This window comes from Giraffa tippelskirchi, chromosome 11, assembly GCF_054371585.1.
Source record: "Giraffa tippelskirchi isolate mGirTip1 chromosome 11, T2T-mGirTip1v1.2.pri, whole genome shotgun sequence".
NCBI classification, from domain to species: Eukaryota; Metazoa; Chordata; class Mammalia; order Artiodactyla; family Giraffidae; genus Giraffa; species Giraffa tippelskirchi.
Window position 1 is genome coordinate 74,164,328 of NC_137285.1, and position 7,173 is coordinate 74,171,500.

The following is a 7,173-nucleotide window of genomic DNA, read 5'->3' on the forward strand; positions in this document are numbered from 1 at the left end:
CCAACCACCAAAGCAAGCCCGTCCAGGCTCTGCTACAAGTCTGCTCTCTGGTTCCTGCAGACAGACCTGCAGGGAACAGGGGCCGTGAGTCCCATTCTGATGGTGTTCTGTGGAATTTCCATGAGACCCCTCTTTGCCCTGTTCTGAGCAAATGACTGGTCAGTCTATGCTACCGTCAGCCCACAAGCAGGCTGAGAGGCTGAGGCTCTGAGCAGTGAAGTGACCCACCTGGAAGAACAGACATGCGGCCATGGAGCGAGGTGTGTGCCCCCCGCCCAGGATGATGGCCCACTCACAGCAGGCTCACGTCTGCCCTTTCAACCCCTACAGGTGCAGCTCACAGAGCCTCCTCTTAGGGGGACTCACTCACTGTCTTTTACCGGGGCTCCTGTCTTACATCCTGTCTCTGGGATCATCCGGAAGGCTTTTCCCTTGAGGCGGATTCAGTCTCACGTCTCCAGGGCTGCTTTCCTGGGTCACAGTCACCACCTGCCTGTCCACTCCCAGCTCAGACCACAAAGGCCCCCTCAGGCCCTGAGCCCACTGGCTCTGTCTGGGCGCTCACTCTCCTCGGGCCTGACCCTTCCATCTAACAGCCCCTTCAGGGTCTCCAGGAGCTCCCACCACCCAGGGCAGTCTGTCTTCTCTGTCCTGGGGAGGCCTTTGTGGTGTCAGGTGCAAGGAGCAATAGCTTCCTGTGGAGCCTCCCACACACAGCACAGTGGCCAGCACCCACCTACCGACCTTTTCTCTCTGGATGGGCCGAGGGTGGGTTCAGGGGCCCCACTACGTGTCCTGGTTCTCATCTCATCCTGGTGCTGCTCACGGTGGAGTCGCTAAACTACTCTGTGCCAGCTGCACAGAGAGGGTGCCCATTCACACTCGCCTCCCGGGAGCACAGGATTCTGGTGGGCAGGCTCCTTCAAGGGTAATGGGCTCACCTTGTCAAGTACCTGCAGAGCTCAGCACCCAGGAACCGAATACAGAGCCCTCGTTGCAGAGCACCCCTGGTCCACCTGTTGGTCAGGTCTGAACCTGAGCCCCTCAGAGCAGGACCTGAACTAACAGCAGCTCCTGGACAGGGCTGTGACCCTGGGCTTTACTGTGCAGCCTCCCTCCACCGAGTCTTCCAGAGACTTACCCTGAACCCGTGCACTGGGCCCTGTCTCCACACCCCACCCCTCCTCTCCCTACACGTGGGTTCCCCTCATTAGGAGAGGAAATTCTTGAAACTACCTCCCACTTGTGGGCCGGATAAAATGTTTAGAAAACAAGCCAGAGCTCATCATCATCACCCAATTTCCTCTGCCCCATCGCCTCCAACAGACTTACTGCTTGCCTCATTCACACGCTCTGAAGAAGAAGAAGAAGAAGAAGGAGAAAAATGGTGATTGGAGTGGCATGGCAGAGGGAATGGGAAGATCTCCTTATGCTGGGGGAAATCCGTGCAAAAGAGAGAAAAATACTGGCTGACTTCACTTCTTTGTGCCATGGGAAAGAGGAAAAAGGACAGCAAGGTTGTGAGCACTTGGATCATAAAGCACAAAGTGGTAGGGTCCTGGGATGGGATGGGGGAGCGGGAGGTGGGGGGGGTGCAATAGGCTAACGAAGAAAGCGGGGTCAGGGCTGTTATCTCCTAGTGAGGATCAACAGAATCAACACTTAAGCTATGGTAAACCCCTGAACTGTGGAACCCCCATAGTCTTGGAAGGCAAGCATAATGTAAAGGATGGGAGGAAAACAAACACACATATTACACACCAAGAAGGAAACCAACAGTCGTCCTAGTCCAGGAGGGAAATCTGTTTTTACCTTGAGTTATAGTGTATTTTGAGCCCCTGAAGTGGAAAGACGACTCTATAAGTCAATTAGTGTATTTAAAATAGAAAAAGAGAATAAAAACAACAAAAAATAATAAAATGAATACAAACTCGAAAAACAAAAGAGCGAAAAACCAAAAAAAAAAAAAAAAAGGAAGAAGGAAAAGGTAAAAAAAAAAAAACAGGCAACAGAGAGAGAAAATGAGCTGATGAAATGAATCCAAAGTTGCAGCAAGCCTATGCCTTTCTAATTGAGCTCACTTTGGGCCATGACCAATGGCCCTGAAGGGAGAAAAGCAAATGTGCCACACTCTCAGCATCTTTTGGTGCTAGGACCCTGAACGCTAGAAGAGTGGCTAGTGAGAAACTATAGAAATTGGAGTGGACCTCACTTGAGAGCAAAGTTGAGGTAAGGGTTTATTTTTGTCCGGGGAGAGGTTGTCCTCAGGCAGGGGTCTGGGGTGGGGAGACCTGTTAAAGTGAGAGGGTAGGTGGGCAGACATGTTTCCACAAGTGTGTTAGGATCTGAGTGGTGAGCCCACGGAATTCCTCCCCAGCCCGCATTTGTGTGCTGAACTTGGAAGCCCTGCAGTGAATCTCTAGCGGGCAAGGCTGGAAGGCAAAATGCCCCCGAATCATTTGCCTCCAGATCTCTTTGGTCCAGGGCCAGATCAGAGGTGCATGTGGGGCTTCATCAAGGGGAATTCCCAGACAAAAGTGTCGGTGGTTGGATGTCGGGAGTGGGAGTGAGCACGCCCTCAGACACCTCAGCCAATGAGGAGCTTGCACTTGCGGCGGTGGGGCTGTGGGAAAGCCATCAAAGGACCAATGGGACGAGGCCCAGTCCCTTTTTTGGAGATGGACCATCTGAGAGAAGGAGGCGTCATCATGCAGCTGCAGGAAAAAGATAGAAACCCTCGTGGGCTTTTTTTTGCAGAGACCTGGGGGCTGCTTCTGTGCATGGGGGAGGTGCGAGTCTATCTCCCTTCAACGTCTTAGCTGGAGGGCCAGGTTGTCGGCCCAGAACCGCTGGTGCAAATGCCCTTCGGGGACCCTCTGTACCTGAGAGGCCATCGCTGGCGGTTGGGCGCCCCCAGTTGAGTGACTTGGCTCCTGGGTCAGCAGAGCTGGCGCCCGGCCAGAAAGTATCCCTGAGTTGAAGGGGGCCATGGGGGTGGGGGCTGGGCTTCAGAATCTGGGGAACACCTGCTACGTGAATGCAGTGCTGCAGTGTCTGAGCCACACGCCACCCCTGGCCAGCTGGATGGTATCCCAGCAGCACCCCACCCTCTGTCCGGCCTGCACCTCCTGCACCCTCTGTGCCATGTGAACTCACATGACCTAAGCCCTCCTTCACCCGGGAGAGGTGAACCGGCCCTGCAAGGTCCTGCTGGCGGCCTTCCACAGACACCAGCAGGAAGATGCCCACGAGTTTTTGATGTTCACTCTGAATGCCATGCAGCAAGGGTGCTTGAGCGCATCCCAGCCGTCGGGCCATCCCTCCGAGAACACCGCCCTCATCCGTCAGATCTTTGGGGGGACTTGGAGGTCTCAGATCCAGTGTCTCCACTGCCTGGGTGTTTTGGACACATTCGAGCCTTATCTGGACATCAGCCTGGATATCACGGCGGCTCAGAGTGTGGAGCAAGCTCTGAGAGAGTTGGTGAAGCCAGAGAAGCTGGACGCTGAAAATGCCTATGACTGTGGCATTTGTCTCCAGAAGGCACCTGCCACCAAGAGGTTGGCTTTGTACAGCACCTCCCAGGTCCTGGTGCTGGTGCTAAAGTGGTTCACACAGGTGAGTAGGGCAAAAAGGGCTCCGGAAGTGCGCTATCCCCAGTGCCTCAACGTGCAGCTCTACACATCTGAGCGGAAGGCAGGGCCACTGTGCTACGTGCTCTATGCCGTGCTGATACACTCCAGATGGAGTTGTGAGTGAGGACACAGCTTTTGTTATGTCCGAGCAGGCAACGGCCAGTGGTATAAGATGGACGATGCCAAGGTGACCGTCTGTGATGAGACTGCTGCCCTGAGCCAGAGTGCCTACGTCCTCTTCTACACCTGGGAGGGTGCATTGGGAGGGAGCGCTGGGGGAGGGCCAGCGGTCCCCCTCGGGGCTGACCCCACGGACCCTGGGGAGCCTGCAGGAGATGCCAGCGGCAGAGCTCCTGGGTCAGAGGTGTCCCCAGGGGACACAGGGGTCGAAGGAATAAGCTTAGAGCAGTGGAGACGTCTCCAAGAACACAACCGAGCGAAGCCTGCCTTCGACCTCCAAAAGGTCCAGTCTGCCCTGCCTGCCGATGCAGTCGTGGTTCACCAGTCCAAACATGGAGGGAGAAATGGCAAGCTGCCCAAACAGGAGCACGAGCGGTTCGACCGTCCCAGCACGGACGCCCCGCCTCCAGGGCCGATGAACGTCGACAACGGCCCTTGTGCCAGCGGGAGGGCCAGAGCAACCAAGAGGAAGAACAGGAAGGCACGGCCATGTCTGGGGCTGTGGTGGTAGGTCGGCTGTTACACACATGCGTGCAGACACCCACGCCCCCTTGCGGCACGCACTGTGTGATGCACCAAGAGTTCCTCTGGGCGGGGTCCAGGATGCAGCCTCCTGGAAAACGTCGGGGCCTGGAGTGTGCCCGGGGCCTCAGTGTTCACTTGGAACGTGTTCGTGCCTGAGCACTTGAGCTCTGGAGGGCTGGCTCTGATGGGAAATTACTGGAGAGGATGGGATGCGTGACCGGGCCTGAGCAAGGTCCGAGATCCTCCCGCTTCTGCGTGGGTGGGAGAATCCTCCCTGGATGGGGTGTGTGTGGGTTTGCCTTTCTTCCCCCGTCTCCATTCACGGGCCACACCGCTGGCTGCTGGTGAGTGACGTGGCCTGGAGACGCCTTACAGAAGGCTCACAGCCAGCCGAGCAAGGAGATGATGTCCTGAGCCCTTCGGGGGGCAGGGAGGAGCGGGTTCAGGTCCATGAATTGTCTCCTTCCGGCCAGTCAGGCTCTCAAAAATGCCCCAAACTTCGAGCAGGGTCCGGGGAGAAGATGGGCAACCAGGATTTATGTGTGGATGTCCTTGGGAGGCCTAGTGCTACGTTAGAAAGGGTCCGGCAGGAATGAGAAGGGGATCCGTTCGTCACCTGCAGGACGCTCATCCAAAAAGATCCCTGGTGCTCCATTTCCGGTGCAAGGAGTATGCTGGAGAACCTTCAAGTGCCAAACAGGAGAAGCGATCCACAATGCCACGAGTACCACCGCCAGCACCACCAGCACCAACATGAAGGCCAAGGGGAGAAAGGCAACCCAACGAGTTTCCCAAAGAAATTTCTCCATCAGCGTCGCACTGGTGCCTAAGTGGAGATAGGTCATGCAACATTCATTTCTGAAAGCAAAGGTCCTCCCTGCGCTGAGGAAAGACCCAGTCCTACTCTAGATTGTGATAGCAAGACAAGTGGACATCCGACTCTGCCCATCCTATCTGTCAGTCAGTTGTCTCATCCAGCTTGGCCCCAGACAAATGCCGCTGGACACGATGAGATGGGGCCGGCCTCCAAAGTGTCTGGGGCGGTGGGGAAGCTGTCCTAGCCTTGCTGCTTTCTCGACTGCCTTGTGATCCCGCTAACTGGTGTGTGTGGGGGAGCCTGAGGACCCTTATCGGTCACCTCTTGCGGTTTCTTTCTTTCTCTTGGTTGTTAGCTTCAAACCCAAAACCCTCCATCAAACGGTGGACTGGGAAAGTGCGATTTAGCATCTCAGACCTAGAGGGACAACTGGGCTCCTGACCCAGCTAGTCGCCTGGGCAAGGGACAGAGAACCTTCTGTGGGCTTTTCCCCCCAGCACAGTTACCTACAGCACACCACGCTTTTCACAAGTAGGGAGCAAAAAGAATGATAAACAGTATCTTCCCCCAAGAACATGAGCAAGAGTGCCCTGGACGAGGAAGTGGAGCCACCCACAGCCCGCCCTCATCATCACCACACATCTTCCTCTACTCCATCGCCTAAATGAACTTACTGCTTGCCCCATCCACACCCTTTGAAGAAGAAGAAAAAGGAGAAGAATGGTGATTGGAGTAGCGAGGCAGAGGAAATGGGAAGGTCGCCTTATGCTCGGGGAAATCCGTGCAAAAGAGAGAAAAATACTGGCTGATCTCGCTTATCTGTGCCACGGGAAGGAAGCAAAATGACAGCAAGGATGTGAGCACTTGGATCATAAAGCACAAAGTGGTAGGGTCCTGGGATGGGATGGGGGAGCGGGAGGTGGGAGGGGTTCAATAGGCTAAGGAAGAAAGTGGAGTCAGGGCCGTTCTTTCCAGTAAGGATCAATGGAATCAACACTTAAGCTATGGTAAACTCTTGGACTGTGGAACCCCCATAGTCCTGGAAGGCAAGCATAATGTCCAGGACGGGAGAGCAAACAAACACACATGTCACACACTAAGAAAGAAACCAACAGTCGTCCTAGTCCAGGAGGGAAATCTGTTTTTACCTTGAGTTATAGTGCGTTTTGAGCCCCTGAAGTGGAAAAACGACTCTATAAGTCAACTAGTGTATTTAAAATAGAAAAAGAGAATGAAAACAACAAAAAAATAATAAAATGAACACAAACTCAAAAAAAAAAAAAGAAGAAGGAAGAGGTTTAAAAAAAAAAGTCAACGGAGAGAGAAAAGGAGCTGATGGAATGAATCCAAAGTTGCAGCAAGCCTATGCCTTTCTAAATGAGGTCACTTTGGGCCATGACCAATGGGCCCTGAAGGGAGAAAAGCATATGTGCCACACTCTCAGCATCTTTTGGTGCTAGGACCCTGAACGCTAGAAGAGTGGCTAGTGAGAAACTATAGAAATTGGAGTGGATCTCACTTGAGAGCAAAGTTGAGGTAAGGGTTTATTTTTGTCTGGGGAGGGGTGGTCCTCAGGTAGGGGTCTGGGGTGGGGAGACCTGTTAAAGTGAGAGGGTAGGTGGGCAGACGTATGTTTCCACAAGTGTGTTAGGATCTGAGTGGTGAGCCCATGGAATTCCTCCCTACCCGCATTTGTGTGCTGAACTTGGAAGCCCTGCAGTGAGTCTCTAGTGAGCAAGGCTGGAAGGCCAAATGCCCCCAAATCATTTGCATCCAGAGCCCTTTGGACCAGGGCCAGATCAGAAGTGCATGTGGGTCTTCATCAAGGGGAATTCCCCAAGAAAAGTGTCGGTGGTTGGATGTCGGGAGTGGGAGTCAGCATGTCCTCAAGGTCAGGACAGTTCTTTCCTAGTAAGTATGAAGGTAATCAGCACTTCAGCTATGGTAAACCCTTTGATTGTGGAACCCCCATAGTCCTGGAAGGCAAGCGTAATGTGAAGGATGGGAGAGAAAGCA

The 7,173-nt window shown here is 54.0% G+C and overlaps 1 pseudogene; it reads left to right on the forward strand.

Moving 5' to 3' along the window:
* Positions 1 to 250: 250 nt before the first annotated feature.
* Positions 251 to 4,936, forward strand: LOC145525218 (ubiquitin carboxyl-terminal hydrolase 17-like protein 6; annotated as a pseudogene).
* Positions 4,937 to 7,173: the final 2,237 nt, after the last annotated feature.